The sequence below is a fragment of the Neoarius graeffei genome, chromosome 12 (genome assembly GCF_027579695.1).
Source record: "Neoarius graeffei isolate fNeoGra1 chromosome 12, fNeoGra1.pri, whole genome shotgun sequence".
In the NCBI taxonomy this organism is placed as follows: domain Eukaryota; kingdom Metazoa; phylum Chordata; class Actinopteri; order Siluriformes; family Ariidae; genus Neoarius; species Neoarius graeffei.
Window position 1 is genome coordinate 16,491,409 of NC_083580.1, and position 24,118 is coordinate 16,515,526.

Consider the following 24,118-nt stretch of genomic DNA (forward strand, 5'->3'; position numbering starts at 1 on the left):
AATAATTAACTCGATGTACTTGCAATGTACAAGAAAATGTAGATTTATATGTTCTTCCTTATATGTGTGCATGCAGAGAGAGAGAGATAGAGAAAGATATTTTGATCTGTCTCTACCTAAGGAGGTTGAATTGACCTCTTACATATACTTCCTTACTGTAGGTAGAGACAGATCACCCCCCCGCATGCACACATATAAGGAAGAACATTGCTAACTTGGCATTGTGGATAAGAGTTGAAATAATCCTGACTGTATGTTTGGGGAACAATGAAATGAGTGGGCACGGGGAACACATATACTTAATTATTTACAGTCTAAGAAATGATTCATGGGGTTAGTAAGTATAGCTCAAAATCAAGAGCTTTTTCTGCATAAAAAATAAGTTTATGTGTATGCATTACAATGAGTTGATAATTTAATAAGTTACAAGGCCGACCTGCTCGGACATGTTTAGCATGAACAGAGCATGCGCGTGCCTGTTGGAAGCATAAGGTTGGAAGACACGACTGAGCAGAGCACAGAGTTGGAGAAATGCATTTGCAAACTTTACGGCTTGGTGAGTACAATTTTGACTTGTTTTATTCACAACAGCTAATAACTATAATTAAACAAAAAATAGCAGGGGCATGTTTACATAAAAGAACTGTGTGTCTATTTGGAATTTTCCCACTACAAATCCTTAAAACATTTATATTGATTCTGAATTACAAGGCGGCACGGTGGTGTAGTGGTTAGCGCTGTCGCCTCACAGCAAGAAGGTCCGGGTTCGAGCCCCGTGGCCGGCGAGGGCCTTTCTGTGCGGAGTTTGCATGTTCTCCCCGTGTCCGTGTGGGTTTCCTCCGGGTGCTCCGGTTTCCCCCACAGTCCAAAGACATGCAGGTTAGGTTAACTGATGACTCTAAATTGACCGTAGGTGTGAATGGTTGTCTGTGTCTATGTGTCAGCCCTGTGATGACCTGGCGACTTGTCCAGGGTGTACCCCGCCTTTCGCCCGTAGTCAGCTGGGATAGGCTCCAGCTTGCCTGCAACCCTGTAGAACAGGATAAAGTGGCTAGAGATAATGAGATGAGATGAGATGATTCTGACCTACCAGGATGGTGATGGGGATATTACAGGCGAACTGATGAAGATTGTCACAACATGACATACCTGCAGCCCATACAAAGATCATCCTGGAGGGAACAGAGGTCCTAACGGATGTGGATATTCCCAGAGCCTGTGCCTTGCTAATGGGGCTGATATTACTGTAGCAAGGCACAGGCTCTGGGGAATATCCAGCTACCTCAACCTCAGCTATCCAAAAGAACTGAAAAATACTTTTGAAGTGTTTCAAAAGATATTCCTCGAGTTGGATGATCTGAAAGCAAGTCCTAAGGTAATGTTGCTAAAAAATAAACTGCTGTGCAAAACAACAAAAAAAGGTGACGAGTTAGACATTTAAGCTGTCCTCAAATTAAAGAGGAAATGTTGCACTGTTATTTGCAATGTGTTGTTTACATACTGTATAGTTGGTGTACTGTTGAGAGTTTATTAACTACACCTAGTTCAAAGTAATGTACTTTTATACAGAAGAACTCAAATCAGTCTCAAATCCGAGCATGACTGTCAATATGTTTGTGGCAGCGGGGGTGTGGCCAAGCAGCAGTCTGTGAATGGAGAGCGGGGTCGGAGAAGGTAAGTGGCTGAGTCATTCCACCTGCTGTCAATTAATGTGTGTGTGTGTGTGTGTGTCTCTGTTTGTTACAGGGACGGAGCATAAAAGGAGAGAGAGAGAGCAGAGAAGGGGAGCTCTCTCCCCAACCACAATGCATGTGTGTGAGTGAGTGATGAAAGGAAGCAAGCTGAAAAGCCCGAATAAAAAGATATTCGTACAAATATCAACTCTCGCCTGCTGTGCTTCTGTGCTCCACCCACATCAGGAAGTATTACAGTGGTGCCGAAACCCGGGAGCACAGAAGGGAACCACCCCATGGAGTCCCCGCCATTCGAAGCGCTCACTACCACTCTTCCTTGCCCTCACTACAGCCCAGCAGAACCAGCATCAAGTGCTGATCGCCAGCTGGAAGATCGCCTGGCGTTCCGGCACCGGCTTGCGTCTGCAGGGGCGTCGACCACCGCTGCTGCTACCCTCACAAAGATGGGACTGCAGGACGATCTGGAAGCGTTCCTCACGCTTTTCGAGCAAGCAGCTGAGGTGTGGGGGTGACCGCAGGAGCAGTGCGTGGCGCGCCTTCTCCCGCTCCTGACTGGCGAGGCGCAGCTCGCTGCGCAGCAGCTCCCTACTGACAGCCGGCTGGTCTACGCTGACCTAACAAAAGCCATCCTGCAGCGGCTCGGCCGCTCCCCAGAGCAACATCGCCAGCGTTTCCGGATGCTGGCATTGAAGGAAGTCGTCCGGCCATTTGCATTCGGCCAGCAACTCCAGGATGCCTGCCGGCGGTGGCTGAGGGCGGAAAACCGTGACGCCGACGAGATCATTGATCTGGTGGCACTGGAGCAGTTTGTCTTTCGACTTCTGGAAGGAACAGTGGAATGGGTCCAGTGTCATCACCCGCAATCTCTGGAGTGAGCCATAGAGCTGGCGGAGGACCATCTGGAGGCGGCTCCGCCGGCAGGCAGACGAGGCATCTCCCCTCGCTTCTCTCTCCCCTTTGTTTTGCAGACTGATGCATCGGACAGAGGGCTGGGGGCCTTTTTGTCCCAGGAGGTGGAGGGCGAGGAACGCCCCATGCTGTACATCAGCCGGAAACTCTCGATGCGTGAAAGCAGGTACAGCACAATTGAGAAGGAGTGTCTTGCCATCAAGTGGGCGGTCCTCGCCCTCCGATACTACCTGCTGGGGTGCCCTTTCACTGTCTGTTCGGACCACGCGCCCTTCCAGTGGCTCCACCGCATGAAGGATGCCAATGCGCAGATCACCCGTTGGTATCTTGCCCTCCAGCCATTTAAGTTCAAGGTGATCCACAGGCTGGGGGCGCAGATGGTGGTGGCGGACTTCCTGTCCCGTCGTGGGGGGAGTCAGCTTCAGGCCGGACGGCTCCCCTGCCTGAGTCGGGTGGTGGGGGTATGTAGCAGCGGGGGCATGGCCAAGCAGCAGTCTGTGAATGGAGGGTGGAGTCGGGGAAGGTAAGTGGCTAAGTCATTCCACCTGCTGTCAATTTGTGTGTGTGTGTGTGTGTGTGTGTGTGTGTGTGTGTGTGTGTGTGTGTCTCTCTCTCTGTTTGTTACAGGGACGGAGCATAAAAGGAGAGAGAGAGCAGAGAAAGGGAGCTCTCTCCCCAACCACAATGCATGTGTGTGAGTGAGTGATGAAAGGAAGCAAGCTGAAAAGCCCGAATAAAAAGATATTCGTACAAATATCAACTCTCGCCTGCCGTGCTTCTGTGCTCCACCCACATCAGGAAGTATTACAATGTTCAATCTTTCTGAGACAGTTTTACAGGGCTATTTCATGTTGTAAGTTTCCTGATTTATTTTATGAAGGCTGCATTTTTGTGTACTATTAAAATGTCAATATACACTCAGTCCTGTTACTGTAAGTGAGATGCTGACTGATGTTTAAATAAACAGATCATAAAACTGGAATTTAAATGTGTGATTTATTCTGACTTAGATACAACCCCGATTCCAAAAAAGTTGGGACAAAGTACAAATTGTAAATAAAAACGGAATGCAATAATTTACAAATCTCAAAAACTGATATTGTATTCACAATAGAACATAGACAACATATCAAATGTCAAAAGTGAGACATTTTGAAATTTCATGCCAAATATTGGCTCATTTGAAATTTCATGACAGCAACACATCTCAAAAAAGTTGGGACAGGGGCAATAAGAGGCTGGAAAAGTTAAAGGTACAAAAAAGGAACAGCTGGAGGACCAAATTGCAACTCATTAGGTCAATTGGCAATAGGTCATTAACATGACTGGGTATAAAAAGAGCATCTTGGAGTGGCAGCGGCTCTCAGAAGTAAAGATGGGAAGAGGATCACCAATCCCCCTAATTCTGCGCCGACAAATAGTGGAGCAATATCAGAAAGGAGTTTGACAGTGTAAAATTGCAAAGAGTTTGAACATATTATCATCTACAGTGCATAATATCATCAAAAGATTCAGAGAATCTGGAAGAATCTCTGTGCGTAAGGGTCAAGGCCGGAAAACCATACTGGGTGCCCATGATCTTCGGGCCCTTAGACGGCACTGCATCACACACAGGCATGCTTCTGTATTGGAAATCACAAAATGGGCTCAGGAATATTTCCAGAGAACATTATCTGTGAACACAATTCACCGTGCCATCCGCCGTTGCCAGCTAAAACTCTATAGTTCAAAGAAGAAGCCGTATCTAAACATGATCCAGAAGCGCAGACGTCTTCTCTGGGCCAAGGCTCATTTAAAATGGACTGTGGCAAAGTGGAAAACTGTTCTGTGGTCAGACGAATCAAAATTTGAAGTTCTTTATGGAAATCAGGGACGCCGTGTCATTTGGACTAAAGAGGAGAAGGACGACCCAAGTTGTTATCAGCGCTCAGTTCAGAAGCCTGCATCTCTGATGGTATGGGGTTGCATTAGTGCGTGTGGCATGGGCAGCTTACACATCTGGAAAGACACCATCAATGCTGAATGGTATATCCAGGTTCTAGAGCAACATATGCTCCCATCCAGACAACGTCTCTTTCAGGGAAGACCTTGCATTTTCCAACATGACAATGCCAAACCACATACTGCAACAATTACAGCATCATGGCTGCATAGAAGAAGGGTCCGGGTACTGAACTGGCCAGCCTGCAGTCCAGATCTTTCACCCATAGAAAACATTTGGCGCATCATAAAACGGAAGATATGACAAAAAAGATCTAAGACAGTTGAGCAACTAGAATCCTACATTAGACAAGAATGGGTTAACATTCCTATCCCTAAACTTGAGCAACTTGTCTCCTCAGTCCCCAGACGTTTACAGACTGTTGTAAAGAGAAAAGGGGATGTCTCACAGTGGTAAACATGGCCTTGTCCCAACGTTTTTGAGATGTGTTGTTGTCATGCAATTTAAAATCACCTAATTTTTCTCTTTAAATGATACATTTTCTCAGTTTAAACATTTGATATGTCATCTATGTTCTATTCTGAATAAAATATGGAATTTTGAAACTTCCACATCATTGCATTCCGTTTTTATTTACAATTTGTACTTTGTCCAAACTTTTTTGGAATCGGGGTTGTAAATAAGTTCTTGTACTAAAATAAAATAAGGTAACAATTTGCATGGACATTTCTGAGTAGAATGAAAGGAAAAGAAATAAGTTAGAATAACTAAAAGGAGTAATTTTAACACAATTAAAATGAAGTCAGTTCAACTTAAATAAGCTTGTAAAGGACAAGGCAAATCATGTTGCTTGTACTAAAGTAGTTGAGTTGGCCTAACTAGAGAAGTCTTGTGGCATGTACTCAATACTAGGTAAGTTGAAATAACTTGAAAATATCCATGCAAATTGTTACATCAATTTTTTACGTTGAGCCAGCACATCATTTGTTAGTGTCGTTTATTATTTGCTCACTCTTTCATGTGAACATTTATTCAAAAAAATCCACATTTGGAATAAATATTGCCCAAAAATGTAAAATAGTTTAAATTATTAATTATCACATATAGGCTATGTAATGCTTAAAGGAGATATGCAGAACCTTTATTTTTAAATACATTTCTGAGTGGATAGTATCTCCATCCTTGACTCTTGTATGCTGCATAATTGGGAATAGAAAAAAAATATTTTTGAGCGTTAAAATCAACTGCAAAGTTGGCATTCGAGCTACCCCGCTGAACCAGCCATGCCTGAGTGCGTGACGTCACAGCAGGTGAGAGTGGTTGCAATGGCCTCTTCGTTTGGATTGACTGGCGATTCCTCAGATAGTAATACATCTGACTATGATAGTCCTGAAATTGGAGTGTGTGTGTACATGCTATTGCTATACACATAGAACCACATCAGTTTGAACCATCGGAAAGTGAACGCAATAGTAATACATCAGCCACGGAGGCCCCCACCTTACGAAATAAAGCCAGAGAACAAAGCCATCTAGAGAATTGGATGGAACTGAACTGACAGTCTCATGTGACTCTCATTAAAACAGGATAGCCATTACAACTTATGCAACATACATGTACGGTACATGCATGCATTTTCACTGATAAAATGTAAAAGGCTAATGAAATAATCAGATGAACTGAGACAATCACATTCTGAAGCAATTGAAATAATCTTATACCGGTAACTTAAATACACAATACAAGTTACATGTATTAATCTAAATGCAGTTAAACAACGAGTGTTGTTGTTTATGTAACCAAATGAGAGCCGGAGCTTACCCGTCTATGTTCTCACTTCTTGAAGGTCTATCTTGTGGCCGATTGTTTTGAAACAATCTGACTTTCAGTTCTTTGTTTATTCACTTCTTCCACATAAGGGCATGATATTGCTGCTGAGGCAAGCATATCCAGCGGGGGGAAACAAAGAAGCATATCCAGTGGAGAAATCTGACGACTGGTCCACTCATTCTCCATTTTTTCCATACTGAGTAGTCCGCCATTACTACTCGGCTCACACTCTGGGAGAACTGGTGCAACTGAACTTACTTTCCTTTTCTTGTCATTTTCTTTTCCTTTAATTGCTGGTACTGCACCCTCTTTCAATACAGGCTTATAGCCAATGCTCCTCAACAGATCAGAGGTTTCGTACGAGTCATCAGTAAAATGTGCAGAGCAGAGGAGAGACCACTTTGTAGGCGCCCAATTCGTGAATTTCTCGCAAAACGCGTCCAAAATTTTGCAGTTTGAACATTCTTGGGCCATGAATGCAATGTAAATCCACCTTCTATTGTGTTGCTGCACCAGCCAGCAACACATCTATGTGGCATGGCAATAAGTTAGCTCAAAATGGAGGCTCGAAGTCGCAGTTACCTCTGTGTTTTAGTATAGCAGAAATGGTGATGAGACCGATAGGCTTCCTGCTGTGACATCACAGATGTCAAGGTCATTCACTCAGACTGCTACCTATATGAATCACTTTAATCGTAAAAATTACTATATTAGATTTATTGTTAATGCTTAAAACTATTCCTATGCCATTCTTAAGGTCTCAATGCATTTATAAACAAAAAGTGAGGCCATGGTTCTGTGTATCTCCTTTAATGACAATACAATATATTTCCATATTTTAAACCCTTTATATTTCATTGTTTTTTTTGTAAAAAAATGAATGCCATTGTAACCTCATCGACTGGATTTAGCAAATACTAATGCCTACTGTATATCGGGGACGTGCATTGCAAAGACACTCTTCATCCTGTTGCTCTTTAGACTCCTTCTTACGAAAGAAGGTTTTTCTTGGGAAAACCCCGTACAGAGAGAATGTTCGTTGCTTCAGAGAGTCTCTCAACTCGCCCTTTAGCCCTAAAGGGCAATGTTATCGGGGAAACCCATCCCAGTTTAGTTATTTATTCTATAATCAGACTATCATTTTCCCCTATTTTTTCCACTCCTCAATTTTACATAACTCACTTTTTTAAACGGTTCTAGAAGCATAAAAGTCCAAGTGAGTTCAACTTAACTGCAGCACTCAAGTTATTCCATCTGAAATCCATGTGAATGTTTTCAAGTTTAAGATGGGAATTTATTAGGCCAACCTATAAGTGTGTTGAAGAGCAGTGAGGTTTCAGTCATTCTGCTTGGATATGCCAGCTTGTATGTTCAGTATCTTTACCTATCATGCGATACAACAGTACCGTCAAGATCTGGCTCATATAGCTTCATTAATTATCTAATTTAATACAGTGGTGCTTGAAAGTTTGTGAACCCTTTAGAATTTTCGATATTTCTGCATAAATATGACCTAAAACATCATCAGATTTTCACACAAGTCTTAAGAGTAGATAAAGAGAACCCAGTTAAACAAATGAGACAAAAATATTATACTTGGTCATTTATTTATTGAGGAAAATGATCCAATATTTCATATCTGTGAGTGGCAAAAGTATGTGAACCTCTAGGATTAGCCGTTAATTTGAAGGTGAAATTAGAGTCAGGTGTTTTCAATCAATGGGATGACAATCAGGTGTGAGTGGGCACTCTGTTTTATTTAAAGAACAGGGATCTATCAAAGTCTGATCTTCACAACACATGTTTGTGGAAGTGTATCATGGCATGAACAAAGGAAATTTCTGAGGACCTCAGAAAAAGCATTGTTGATGCTCATCAGGCTGGAAAAGCTTACAAAACCATTTCTAAAGAGCTTGGACTACACCAATCCACAGTCAGATAGATTGTGTACAAATGGAGGAAATTCAAGACCATTGTTGCCCTCCCCAGGAGTCGTCGACCAAAGAGCAAGGCGTGAATAGTCGGCAAGATCACAAAGGACCCCAGGGTAACTTCTAAGCAACTGAAGGCCTCTCTCACATTGGCTAATGTTAATGTTCATGAGTCCATCATCAGGAGAATACTGAACAACAATGGTGATCAAAGTCTGATCTTCACAACACATGTTTGCCACTCACAGATATGTAATATTGGATCATTTTCCTCAATAAATAAATGACCAAGTATAATATTTTTGTCTCGTTTGTTTAACTGGGTTCTCTTTATCTACTTTTAGGACTTGTGTGAAAATCTGATGATGTTTTAGGTCATATTTATGCAGAAATATTGAAAATTCTAAAGGGTTCACAAACTTTCAAGCACCACTGTAGCTAACAATTACTATATAATTAGCCTATGCCATGAATGCCCATGCAGCCATTTGGTGTCACTAATTATCTTGGTTATTAATACAGTAAGCAGGTATTTCCTTATTGATTTAATTTTGATTTCAAAACGTGGCTATTAATGAGCCTGAAGGGCAATAAGGGTAGTTGTGTCATTTCTGGTTCTTTGAAAAACACAAGACTAAATTAGACAAGTAAACATATTTGTTCAAACTAAAGCCATGAAAATGGAATATGTTATTAAAACTACAATACCGTGCAAAAGTCTTAGGCACCCTTTTTTAATTCCAACTTTGTTATAGATTTCTATTTTATGATTTCTACATTATCGAGTCAGGACAAAAATGTTTTAGCGTTCCAAACGTTCATTTTCCAGCACAAAATGAAATGTTATGGGGGGAAAAAGATTGTATCTGAGCAGCATATTCAATAAGAGAGCAGTTTTCAGATTAAAAAACAAATCATAATGAAGTCTACTGGGTTTTGGTGCAAAATGAAGAAGCGAGTGTGACAGTCAAAGTGTCCAGAAGAACTGTGGCTGGTTCTGCAAGATGCTCAGTAAAACCTACAGCTCATTTCCTTATAAAACTGCACTCACTGTACCCGAGACTACTTTTTTTTAAGCAAAGGGTCGTCTCGCACTAAATATTGACTTTGTTTCATTTATTATGGCTTACTGCCGTTTATAGCATTTTTTTCTAATGTTGAAACGTTTCATTTCATTATTTTTTAAGCCATTTTTTGGTCTCCAGCATTTCTTTACATGTGCTTTTGCACAGAACTATACCATAAACAGGAAGCATGGAACCCAGTGATTTACATAAATACTGAAGTTGCTGCACATAGTCTAGTGTCTGTATCTTGGCAAAAAAAAAAACCTACAAAGAAGTGTCTATAAAAATATAATTGATGAAAATAAAGACACAATACAACTGTAGATTATTGGCACTTCAGTAGACATCTATAAAAGCTGTCTCAGACAATTAAAACACATTTTTTAGAAATTAGTTTGAAGTGATATTTTTAAAAGAGATTATGTCTGGCTTAGCAAAATGCCATTTCATCCATTCATCATCTGTAGCCACTTATCCTGTTCTACAGGGTCGCAGGCAAGCTGGAGCCTATCCCAGCTGACTATGGGTGAGAGGTGGGGTACACCCTGGACAAGTCGCCAGGTCATCACAGGGCTGACACATAGAGACAAACAACCATTCACACTCACATTCACACCTACGGTCAATTTAGAGCCACCAATTAATCTAACCTGCATGTCTTTGGACTGTGGTGGAAACCGGAGCACCCGGAGGAAACCCACACAGACACAGGGAGAACATTCAAACTCTACACAGGCTCGAACCCAGGACCTTCTTGCTGTGAGGCAACAGTGCTACCCACTATGCCACCATGCCATTGCATTTATTGTATTATATTTAATGTCTACTGTAACAGTTCAGCGTTCGTGGGTGGAGCACAGAGGACGGCAGGACAGAGATCAGGTTTGACAGTGCGTTTATTGCTAGACTTTTCAGTTTTAATAATAATTCATTCACTCAAACAGACACACACACAACCGGCATCTGGTTCAGGGATGAGCTCCTCTGCTCTCGCTCTCCCTCCTTAAGTAGGGCGCGGTCACTGGGAAGACACAAACACAGGTTAATTGCTCTCAGGTGTAATGATTTTGCCACTCACCTTCCCTGACTCCGCCCTCCTGTCACAGACCGGCGCTTGACCACGCCCCCGCTGCCACATACCCCCACCACCCGACTCAGGCCGGGCGGCCGTCCGGCCTGCAGCCGACTCCCCCCCCCCTTGGCGGGAGAGGAAGTCCGCCACGACCATCTGTGCCCCCGGCCTGTGGACCACCTTGAAATTAAAGGGTTGGAGTGCCAGATACCAACGGGTGATCTGCGCGTTGGCATCCTTCATGCGGTGGAGCCACTGGAGGGGCGCGTGGTCCGAACAGAGGGTGAAAGGGTGCCCCAGCAGGTAGTACCGGAGGGCGAGGACCACCCACTTGATGGCCAGACACTCTTTCTCTATGGTGCTGTAGCGCCCCTCACGCACCGACAGCTTCCTGCTTATATACAGGACGGGGCGATCCTCCCCCTCCACCTCCTGGGACAAAACCGCCCCCAGCCCTCTGTCCGATGCATCGGTCTGCAACATAAAGGGGAGAGAAAAGTCAGGGGAGTGTAGAAGTGGCCCCCCACACAGTGCAGCCTTTACCTCTGAAAAAGCCTGCTGGCATTGCTCTGTCCACTGGACCGGATCTGGTGCCCCCTTTTTAGTGAGATCAGTCAGCGGGCTGGTGACGTCCGAATAATTAGGTATAAACCTACGATAATAGCCAGCCAGCCCCAGGAACTGTCTCACCCCCTTTTTGGTCTTGGGCCTCGGGCAGGCCGCAATCGCTGCGGTCTTATTAATTTGGGGACGCACCTGCCCATTGCCCAAGTGGAAGCCCAGATACCGTACTTCCACCCGCCCAATCGCACACTTCTTTGGGTTGGCTGTGAGACCCGCCCGCCTCAGCGACCTAAGGATGGCCCTTAGGTGTTCCAAGTGCCTCGGCCAGTCATTACTATATATGATGATGTCATCCAGATAGGCGGCCGCATAGGTGGCGTGGGGGCGGAGGACCCGATCCATCAGCCGCTGAAACGTAGCGGGCGCCCCAAACAGCCCAAACGGAAGTGTGACAAATTGGTGTAACCCAAACGGTGTGGAAAAGGCCGTTTTTTCTCAGGATAGTGGATTCAAGGGGATCTGCCAATATCCCTTCGTCAAATCCAGTGTCGAATAAAAGCGAGCCATGCCTAGTCGATCGAGCAGCTCGTCAATACGAGGCATTGGGTACGCGTCAAATTTAGACACCGCGTTGACTTTCCTATAGTCCACACAAAACCGGACCGACCCGTCGGCCTTGGGTACCAAGACCACCGGGCTACTCCAGTCACTGTGGGACTCCTCGACGATGCCCATTTCGAGCATGGTCTGAAGTTCTTCCCGAACCACCTTTTTTTTGTGTTCGGGTAGCCTGTAAGGGCGGCTACGCACTAACACCCCCGGGGGCGTCTCGATGTGGTGCTCTATGAGGTTAGTGCGACCGGGCAGGGGCAAGAACACATCCGAAAACTCGGCCTGCAACTGGGCGACCTCCGTGAGTTGGGTCGGGGAGAGGTGGTCTCCACAGGGGACCGGAGAGGTACGTGATGCCAATGTCCCCTTTTGAACCTCCGGCCCCAGCTCCGCCTTCTCCGGAACCACCGACACCAATGCCACGGGGACCTCCTCGTTCCAGAGTTTAAGCAGATTGAGGTGGTAAATCTGTAGCGCCCCACCCCTGTCCGTTCGCCTCACCTCATAGTCGACGTCCCCGACTCGCCGTGTGACCTCAAAGGGTCCTTGCCAGTTGGCGATCAATTTGGAGCTCGACGTGGGCAACAGTATGAGTACCTTATCTCCCGGTGTGAACTCTCTAAGGCGTGTACCCTTGTTGTACAGGCGGGCTTGCCGTTCCTGGGCCTGCCGCAAATTCTCCTGAGTTAGGTGGGTGAGCATGTGGAGTTTTGCGTGCAGGTCCATAACGTACTGAATTTCGTTCTTACTTTGTGAAGGTCCCTCCTCCCAATTTTCCCGCAGCACGTCCAGGATGCCGCGCGGCTTACGCCCATATAATAATTCGAACGGGGAGAACCCCGTGGAGGCTTGGGGGACCTCTCGCACTGAGAACAGCATGGGTTCGAGCCACTTATCCCAGTTACGTGCGTCCTCACGAATTTCTTAATAATATTTTTGAGGGTGCGGTTGAATCGTTCCACTAAACCGTCTGTTTGTGGGTGATACACGCTGGTGCAGATCAGCTTAATCCCCAATAACCCATACAGTTCGCGCAGTGTTCGTGACATAAACGTAGTGCCTTGATCAGTCAGAATCTCTTTCGGGATTCCAACTCGGGAGATGACGCGGAAGAGTGCCTCTGCAATAGTGCGTGCTGAGATATTGCGCAGAGGCACTGCTTCCGGGTATCGCGTTGCATAGTCCACCAGAACTAATATAAAGCGGTACCCTCGTGCTGACCGATCTAATGGCCCGACGAGATCCATCCCAATTCTCTCAAATCTTTCATAATCACGAAGTAGGGGAAGGACGGGGTGGCATTCGGCTGGAGCGTTTGACCATCGATTACTCTCACTTCGTCAAACGCATGCGGCAGAGTCTCGTCTTGTGACTGCTCTAATGGGAAATCCGTGAGGGATTCCCCAATAGAGAGAGGAGGAGCCGGCGGCTCCTCACTCTGACGCGGAGATGATGTAGACGGCTCTGTGACAGCTGCTCCCGCCAAAGCGACACCGGGACCTCCCCCTGTCAAATGGCAGGACCCACTCTCAACTAGGCGTGTCATTAAACCCCGAAATCCCGGCCAATCAGTCCCCAAAATTAGAGAGTGGGTAAGGCGGGGATTAACCGCCGCCTTCACTATAAATTTTTCCCCTCTGAAAATAATGTGGACCGACACCAAAGGGTAGCTGTGAACATCCCCGTGCACACACAACACCTTCACCCCTTGTGCTCCCCCCAATGACTCGTTTTGAACCAGGCTTTGGCGAATTGAGGTCTGATTACAACCAGAATCCACCAACGCCTGATATGTAGCCCCTTGGATACTCACCGGTATGCGATACGCTCCGGCCCGATCGAGGGCGGCCTCTGGCGCGTCGGGGATCCGAACCACCATGCCCACTTCCATTGCCGTGCACTGCTGTTGGAGGTGGCCCGGCTCCCCGCAGCGCCAGCAAACCGGCCCGGGCTTTCCCTCTGCACCGGTGATCTGGGGCTCACTCACCTGAGGTGGGGGAGAGACAGACACAGAAGGGAGAAACGGGAGGGCACCGCGGGTGCGGCGGGCCGGCTGGGGGGGTGCCGGCCCCCGCCTCCGCGGAGGGGGAATGGGGCGAGGACGGGACACAGGAGGAGGGGGAGAGAGAGAGAGAGAGAAGAGGAGAGAAGAGAAGATGCCATCTGCTGTCCTGCCGCTGGGACAGCCGCCAAATGGTCCTCCGCCAGCTCGACTGCTCGATCCAGCGACGCCGGGCGGTGGCACCGGACCCACTCCGCAGTTCCTGCTGGCAAGCGAGCGACGAACTGTTCCAGCGCCACCTGGTCGAGGATTCCTTCGGCGTCGCGGTTGTTGGCCCTCAGCCACCGCCAGCAGGCATCCCAGAGCTGCTGGCCAAACGCGAACGGCCGGCCGACTTCCTCCAAGCACAGCGCGCGGAAGCGCTGGCGCTGCTGTTCTGGGGTGCGCCCTACGCGCTGGAGGACGGCCCAGCGGAGGTCCGCGTAGGCCAGCTGGCGGTCGGCGGGGAGCTGTAGCGTGGCCAGCTGTGCTTCTCCCGTGAGCAGGGGGAGGAGGCACGCCACGCGCTGCTCCATCGGCCACCCCGAGGCTTCGGCGACCTGCTCAAAGAGCGTGATGAACGCCTTGGGGTCGTCCTGCGGGCCCATCTTGGTGGCGGTGAGGGGAGACGGGCCCGCGGTAGGAGCGCTGGTGGGCCCCGCCAACACGAGGAGGTGCCGGAACGCCTGGCGATCTTCTTGTTGGGCCAACACCAGGGCCTCGAACCGCTCTTCTTGCTCCTTTCGGAGGGTGAGTAGCGCCTGGTGCTGGCTTTGCTGGGCCGTGGCGAGGGCGTGGATCAGTTCAGCGAACGGGGAGGACTCCATGGGGCTGTGAGGCTGCTGTGCTCCAGGTTCCGGGTTTCGGCACCACTGTAACGGTTCAGCGTTCATGGGTGGAGCACAGAGGACGGCAGGACAGAGATCAGGTTTGACAGTGCGTTTATTGCTAGACTTTTCAGTTTTAACAATAATTCATTCACTCAAACAGACACACACACAACCGGCGTCTGGTTCAGGGATGAGCTCCTCTGCTCTCACTCTCCCTCCTTAAGTAGGGTGCGGTCACTGGGAAGACACAAACACAGGTTAATTGCTCTCAGGTGTAGTGATTTTGCCACTCACCTTCCCTGACTCCGCCCTCCTGTCACAGACCAGCGCTTGACCACGCCCCCGCTGCCACATCTACATTGCCATGAATCAACATGTAGAGGTGAATTTTTCAGATATTCAGACAGCAGTGGGCAGATTCCTTATGTTAAGAACAAACGAATAGGAAAACTTCTCAGGCCTCTGACAATCTGTAAAAATGATTCACAGTCAGTCTTAAATATGATCATGTTCCAACTTTAAGCATGAAAGATGCCTACACAGAGACAGGTAGGCACCAGTGTGAATCAGAAACCTGATTGAGACTCTTGTAGAACATCTCAGAAAGTTTGTTGTTATGTAATTAACATAAAATTAGATCATACCAAATACATAACATATACGTACATGCCACATCTGAAGGTCGAACTGCTCTATATTAGATCCCTTACATCTTACATCTAATATACTTTATTCAACAGATGCTTGGTTATACCATTGAAATACTCAGCTTTAAAATGTGTCTAATCCCCCCAGAGCTATATAAGACATCAACTTCATCTAATTGGCCAAGGAGGAGGCATTGCTCTATTTATAACAATACTCTAGATCAGACATATTCAAACTTTTTCATCATGGGCTCCACTTTCCAGCTTTTTGAGAACTCAAGGGCGAAATCATTCATTTTGCCCAAAGCTTTTACTGTCTGTTATTAGCTGGCAGAAATAACAAAATGAAATGAAATGAAATAAAATAGCATAGCATGAAAATAAATGTTTCTCCACAATTTTAAGTGATGAACATGTACTCAGATGCAGATCATGTTATTCATTCATCAACCAAAATGTAATTTTCTATGTAAAATAAATGTAATTCAAAGTGCTCGGCACAGTGGTGTAGTGGTTAGCACAGTCGCTTCACAGCAAGAAGGTTCTGGGTTTGAACCCAGCAGCTGGCGAGGGCCTTTCTGTGTGGAGTTTGCATGTTCTCCCCGTGTCTGTGTGGGTTTCCTCCAGGTGCTCTGGTTTCCCCCACAGTCCAAAGACATGCAGTTAGGTTAACTTGGGGTGGCCTTGGGCTGAAGTGCCCTTGAGCAAGGTACTTGACCCCTGACTGCTCCCTGGGTGCTCTAGTGTGGCTGCCTACTGCTCTGGGTGTGTGTGCGTGTGTGTTCACTGCTTGTTGCTGGCGGCATCACGGCAGCTGTGCTGGAGATGTGGGACTTGTTTTCATGCGCCTTTTGGTGGGACTGTGGCTGCTACACCACTGGAATGATATCTTGACCTCTATTTGGTGGACTTTTTTTTCTGCCTATTATTGTAAAGGAACCTTGGGTTTGAGAAAGGCGCTATATAAATTGAACATCTCATCTCATCTCATTATCTCTAGCCGCTTTATCCTGTTCTACAGGGTCGCAGGCGAGCTGGAGCCTATCCCAGCTGACGACGGGCGAAAGGCGGGGTACACCCTGGACAAGTCGCCAGCTCATCACAGGGCTGACACATAGACACAGACAACCATTCACACTCACACCTACGGTCAATTTAGAGTCACCAGTTAACCTAACCTGCATGTCTTTGGACTGTGGGGGAAACCGGAGCACCCAGAGGAAACCCACGCGGACATGGGGAGAACATGCAAACTCCACACAGAAAGGCCCTCGCCGGCCATGGGGATCGAACCCGGACCTTCTTGCTGTGAGGCGACAGCGCTAACCACTACACCACCGTGCCGCCTTAAATTGAACATATTATAATTATTATTATTTTAGATTCTTCAAAGTAGCCAGCATTTACCTTGACGATGCTTTGCACATTACTGGCATTATCTTAACCAACTTCATGAGGTAGTCACATGGAATGCTTTTTATTTAACAGGTGTGGCTCATCAAAAGTTAATTAGTGCAATTTCTTGCCTTCTTAATGTCTTGAAATTAAACAGTAAATAGTAAAAATACAGTAAATAGCCCTGAAGGTTCTGGGTTCAAGTTTCTTTTGTTCTGCTTATTTCAGAAAACATGAGCTTCAACAACCCATTCAGATTTGGCTTCCGTTTCTATGTCACAAGGGGACATCATTAGAATTATGCCACCCTCTCATCTGAGTATCTCAAATCATGGCTTGAGAACTGCCTTTGTGAATGAATATCAATGAGGAAAGTGCTACCTGATTGGCTAGCAAAAAGAGGAGTGGGGCGAGCAGTGACTCATTATCATTTAAAGGAACAGGCAGTCAAATTGGCCATTTTGAACAGGGCTGTTTATACAGGGTGAGAAGGGGGCTGTGATGCTTTATCCTTATGGTATTTTGACCAAAGCACATCACAGATATTCCATTAAGACCTCAGGAAACTGTATCAATTTGTGGAAAAAAGGTATAATATCTCATCTCATTATCTCTAGCCGCTTTATCCTTCTACAGGGTCGCAGGCAAGCTGGAGCCTATCCCAGCTGACTATGGGCGAAAGGCGGGGTACACCCTGGACAAGTCGCCAGGTCATCACAGGGCTGACACATAGACACAGACAACCATTCACACTCACATTCACACCTACGGTCAATTTAGAGTCACCAGTTAACCTAACCTGCATGTCTTTGGACTGTGGGGGAAACCGGAGCACCCGGAGGAAACCCACGCGGACACGGGGAGAACATGCAAACTCCGCACAGAAAGGCCCTCGCCGGCCCCGGGGCTCGAACCCAGGACCTTCTTGCTGTGAGGCGACAGCGCTAACCACTACACCACCGTGCCGCCACAAGGTATAATATATCCCCTTTAAGTATCTGTAAAATCTTTCATGTTAATATCAGAAGAGAGATAATATTAAATTGAAGGACCAAAGGACTTTGGATGGGGTCATTTGTAACATGGTGTGGGGTCAGTCATAACATCTTAATTAATTGCATCTGTGAAAGATATACAGAAAGATACATACACAGTATTTTAATCCAAGTTTCTATTATGCAGGGAATTAACCCCTGTGTACTAGTTGTAAAATATTTGCTCCAGATCAAGCATGTTCTTTGCTAAAACATATTCTTAAGTAGGTATTGGCCTTTGAGCTTCATCCTTGAGCCAGTAAAGAAACCATTTTGAAGTAAATGGAATCTCTTTTGGGGTGGCACAGTGGTGTACTGGTTAGTACTGTCACCTCACAGCAAGAAGGTCCTGGGTTCGAGCCCAGTGGCTGATGGGGACCTTTCTGTGTGGAGTTTGCATGTTCAACCCGTGTCTGCGTGGGTTTCCTTTGGGTGCTCTGGTTTCCCCCACAGTCCAAAGACATGTGGTTAGGTTAACATGGGGCGTCCATGGCCTGAGGTTGGACTGAGGTGTCCTTGAGCAAGGCACCTAACCCACAACTGCTCCCTGGGCACTGTAGCATAGCTGCCTATTGCTCTGGCCATGTGTGTGTGCTCATAGCTCACTTGTGTGTGCATGTATATGTTCACTACTTCAGATCAGTTAAATGCAGAGGTTAAATTTCACTGTGTGCTTAAGTCTGTGCTTGAGTGTACATGTGACAAAGGCTTTTTGGCTTGGCTGTTGACAACTGTAGTAATCCATATTATGTCAAGAACCACTCAACTAAGTAAAGAGAAATTACATCCATCATTACTTTAAGACATGAAGTGTCATTGAATTCATAAAAATAAAGAAAAAAACATTGTATTTGAAGTTGTGTCCAAATTTTTGACTGGTACTGTATGTTGTCACAAATGGCAGCAAAATGGTATGAATTTGTAGGTTGAATTTTGAATTATAATAAATTTCACAATTTTTACAACAGCATTAAAAATGTCACTGTATTCATGATCCATTGCAAGAGTAGCAAGAGCATTGTGGTGGATCATGCGGTGGTTCCACAGAAGATGGGGAGCTATTTCCAGAATCTTTTCTTTTACCTTAACTGTCTATCAATTATGGAAGGTGCTCTGTCATTAAATACAGAGGTGCTTGAAAGTTTGTGAACCCTTTAGAATTTTCTGTATATTTGCATAAATATGACCTAAAACATCAGATTTTCACACAAGTCCTAAAAGTAGATAAAGAGAACCCAGTTAAACAAATGAGACAAAAATATTATACTTGGTCATTTATTTATTGAGGAAAATGATCCAATATTACATATCTGTGAGTGGCAAAAGTATGTGAACCTCTAGGATTAGCAGTTCATTTGAAGGTGAAATTAGAGTCAGGTGTTTTCAATCAATGGGATGACAATCAGGTGGGAGTGGGCGCCCTGTTTTATTTAAAGAACAGGGATCTAGCAAAGTCTGATCTTCACAACACATGTTTGTGGAAGTGTATCATGACACGAACAAAAGAGATTTCTGAGGACCTCAGAAAATGTGTGGTTGATGCTCATCAGGCTGGAAAAGGTTACAAAACCATCTCTAAAGAGTTTAGACTTCACCAATCCACAGTCAGACAGACTGTGTACAAATGGAGGAAATTCAAGACCATTGTTACCCTCCCCAGGAGTGGTTGACCAACAAAGATCACTCCAAGAGCAAGGTGTGTAATAGTCAGCGAGGTCACAAAGGACCCCAGGGTAACTTCTAAGCAACTGAAGGCCTCTCCCACATTGGCTAATGTTAATGTTCATGAGTCCACCATCAGGAGAACACTGAATAACAATGGTGTGCATGGCAGGGTTGCAAGGAGAAAACCACTGCTCTCCAAAAAGAACACTGTTGCTCATCTGCAGTTTGCTAAAGATCACGTGGACAAGCCAGAAGGCTATTGGAAAAATGTTTTGTGAACGGATGAGACCAAAATAGAACTTTTTGGTTTAAATGAGAAGCATTATGCTTGGAGAAAGGAAAACACTGCATTCCAGAATAACAACCTTATCCCATCTCTGAAACATGGTGGTGGTAGTATCATGGTTTGGGCCTGTTTTGCTGCATCTCGGCCAGGATGGCTTGCCATCATTGATGGAACAATGAATTCTGAATTATACCAGTGAATTCTAAAGGAAAATGTCAGGACATTTGTTCATGAACTGAATCTCAAGAGAAGGTGGGTCATGCAGCAAGACAACGACCCTAAACACACAAGTCGTTCTACCAAAGAATGGTTAAAAAAGAATAAAGTTAATGTTCTGGAATGGCCAAGTCAAAGTCCTGACCTTAATCCAATCGAAATATTGTGGAAGGACCTGAAGCGAGCAGTTCATGTGAGGAAACCCACCAACATCCCAGAGTTGAAGCTGTTCTGTATGAAGGAATGGGCTAAAATTCCTCCAAGCCGGTATGCAGGACTGATCAACAGTTACCGGAAATGTTTAGTTGCAGTTATTGCTGCACAAGGGGGCCACACCAGATACTGAAAGCAAAGGTTTACATACTTTTGCCACTCACAGGTATGTAATATTGGATCATTTTCCTCAATAAATAAATGACCAAGTATAATATTTTTGTCTCATTTGTTTAACTGGGTTCTCTTTATCTACTTTTAGGACTTGTGTGAAAATCTGATGATGTTTTAGGTCATATTTATGCAGAAATATAGAAAATTCTAAAGGGAGATAATTCTAATAAGAATTATAATAAGAATTCTTTTACAATATTAAACAAAATGGCTCTGATTACACTGCCTTGGCTTGGTTTGCAGAATAAAAAAAAATAAAATCCTCTTTGACAGAAGTATGATGAACATATCTCACATAGGTTATTAAATAGACATTACTTCCCGTATCTGTAAACTAATGCAGCTGAATTGTGAAATTTGCAGACTTTCTCTAGAATTTCACTGGAGATTTCAACATTCAGGGCGGCACGGTGGTGTAGTGGTTAGCGCTGTTGCCTCACAGCAAGAAGGTCCTGGGTTCGAGCCCCGGAGCCGGCGAGGGCCTTTCTGTGTGGAGTTTGCATGTTCTCCCCGTGTCCGCGTGGGTTTCCTCCGGGTGCTCCGGTTTCCCCCCACAGTCCAAAGACATGCAGGTTAGGTTAACTGGTGACTCTAAATTGACCGTAGGTGTGAATGTGAGTGTGAATGGTTGTCTGTGTCTGTGTCAGCCCTGTGATGACCTGGCGACTTGTCCAGGGTGTACCCCGCCTTTCGCCCGTAGTCAGCTGGGATAGGCTCCAGCTTGCCTGCGACCCTGTAGAAGGATAAAGCGGCTAGAGATAATGAGATGAGATGAGATTTCAACATTCATAGTGATAACCCTTTGAGAGAAACATTTGTGTCTATATCAGTAGGTGTCTATCAGAATATAAGGAGACTCCTTACACATCCTTCATTTAATATTGACATTTGGCATGGATATAAAATGCATAGTCATCCTACACCAGCCTGAAATGATCTCTGATCCCTACTTCACTTCATTTAAAGTGAATATTATCACAATGTATTGCTTCATTAATGCCATAAATATATACTCCTGTTGGCTGCTTTATCAAGCTTTTTATTTTTATTTTTTTTAAATCTCCCTTTTGAGTGCTTCATTTTCTGACCCTGATGAAATTACTGATTGCTTAGAGTCAATGTTGCCCCCACTTTAAAGAAAAATAATTGGGGGAAAACCAGCCCCATTTTACAACGATTACATTTGTAGGCCACTCATAATTTAGAATTTCAATGATGTCAAACTAAACAGACAGAGGGCCTTCTTAACTATAGAAATGCTTCTTGCTACTAGATAAGCATATCTGTCACATTAAATAAGAAAACAAAAATATACCATAGGTTCTTATTTTATAGAGGCGTAAGGTTAATTAGGAATAAGATAGCCATCATTAAAGTACCTGAGCAAAATTTTGATTTATTACGACCTGCAACATCTGCTTCAATCAAAAGTGCCAGGATCTTTATCAGTACCTAGAATAATGAAAACTCCACTGGGGCAGAGCTTTTACCTACAAAGCTCACAGTTTTGGAATAGCCTTCCATTTGGTGTTTGGGACCCAGACATAGTCTCAATCTTTCAGACTGTTTTAAAAACCTGTTTATTTACTCAGGCATTTTGGACATCTTTGGGATCATGTGCATAGAGAGTTTTAGTAAACCGGCATGTTTTGATACCATCACTCCACTCTTTCATAAAATGCAAGCTTGTTGATGGTCGAGTGGTTGAACACTGATCTCCCAGGGTGTCCTAATGCCTATGTTAACATCTGGCTGTATTATAATAGCTGGAATACCAAATCTTTGAAAAGATTTGCAAGGTACAGGAGGACCCCTTTGCCATAACCATTTATTTTTCAAACTGTGGTTCTTTCTGGTAGAGCCAGATGCTATGATAAAATGGACTGACACAAGACTCATCTCTTTGTTTACTCAATGCATAAATCCCTATCTATGCTCAAAGTTTATATGGTGACCATTGCCTTTGGATCATGATCTTATTACAACCTTTCTAAAAGGATCAAAGTGCCTTCTGCTGGCAGTGCATTTCAAGGAGCTTGGTGTGGGATCTCCACCTTGTGCTTCTACAGAATGTTGAATTGAATGTATAAAACCTGCCTTTTTGCAATCACCATAGAAAACAGTGAAAGAACTGTATGACTTGACAGTAAACTCATCTTGCATGCTTTGGTGGCCATCTGAGGCCACTCAGGAGTGACCTTGGAGCAAAGCACATGGTCATATCCACTAATTTAGTCACCCTTCATTGAAGTTGCAACATTCAGTGAAGGTGAACCTTTAGAGTGTTATTTGAGTGTGCTACCCAGTATTATTTGGATCAAACAGTGGCTATTCAATCCTCAAATCATCTATCCCATGTTGAAAACAGAGACTGTGCACCTCCTTAAAATACAGCCAGTGGCAGCTGACCCTCTCCTGTCAGAAAGAATACAGCCTGACATGCCTTCACACTACCCTCATCAGATAATGCAAATCAACTGATCCACTGATCCTGGACTTCAAGAAAGAAAGTCTCAACTGCAGCCAATTTACTTCAAGAGTATGCCAACTTATACCAGTTCCTGGGCCTTGAAAATCATAAAATTGCAGAAAAATGACTTTGAAATCACAAGCTTATAATCAATCAATCAATCAATCAATCAATCAATCAATCAATCAATCAATCTCTCTCTCTCTCTCAAGCTACACATGCTGCTCCAGCTGCTCCATAGGTACCCTACTCTACACTTTGTAAAATGCACCAGATTGTCACTTTCATCCTCACCTTCACCAGTTATCTCCTCACTATGTCTGCATGTAAATATTTTTGCACATAAATGTATGGTAGATAAATTGAGCGAATGTGTTGTATGTGTGAAACATGTGTGGCCATCTGTGAAAACCTGACAAACTACCAAAACTGAATGACCAGAATGTGATATGGAGTAGATCAAACCATCGGCAACTGAACACCTCCAAGACCAAAGAGATGCTGGAGGACTTCTGGAGGCCCAGGCCTCCTCTGCAACCAGTCTCCACTAAGGTGGTTGATGTGGAGGTGCTCAGGACCTAGAAGTACCTGGGGCTGCAACTGAACATTAGACTGGACTGGTCAGTGAACACTGACACGATTTACAGGAAGGGGCAAAGCTGGCTATACTTCCTGAGAAGCCTGGGGTATTTCAACATCTAGATGAAACTCCTGCTGAGTTTGGAAGAAACTCCTGCTGTTTTATCAGTCAGTTGTTGTCAGCATTTCCTTCTATGCTATGGTATGCTGGGGAGACAGCATTAAGAACAGGGATGTCATGCAGCTGGACAGGCTGGTGAGGAGAGCTGGTTCTGTGGTTGGCACAGAGCCGGATCCACTTACGTCAGTGGCAGAGAGAAGGACCCCAAATAAACTGCTATCCATCATGGACAATGCCTGCCACCCTCTGTGTAGCACCCTCACTAAGAAGAGGAGTGTAGTAGCAGACTGCTGTCGTTGTCCTGCTCAACTAACAGACTGAGAAAGTCTTTTGTTTCCTGGGCCATACAGCTCTTCATCTCCTCCTACAGGTGTCTTGATTATCCTCCCATTACTTTATCAATTCAATCATATCATTGATGTATTTAATGAATATTCATTTATTTTAATTGTTTGTTTTTAGGACATTTTATATGGGTATGGTGCAACATATATAGTGCAGCATATTTGTTCCCCAATGACTGTCTGTCTGTTCATTTACAGTATCTTGCAAAAGTATTCATCCCCCTTGGTGTTTGTCCTGTTTTGTCATATTACAAACTGGAATTAAATTGTATTTTTGGGGGGTTAGCACCATTTGATTTACACAACATGACTACTGCTTTAAAGGTGCAGTTATTGTGACACAAACAACAATTAAGATAAAAAAAAACAGAAATCTGGAGTGTGCATAGGTATTCACCCATCAAAGTCAATACTTTGTAGAGCCACCTTTTGCTGCAATTATAGTTGCAAGTCTCTATTAGCTTAGCACATCTAGCCACTGG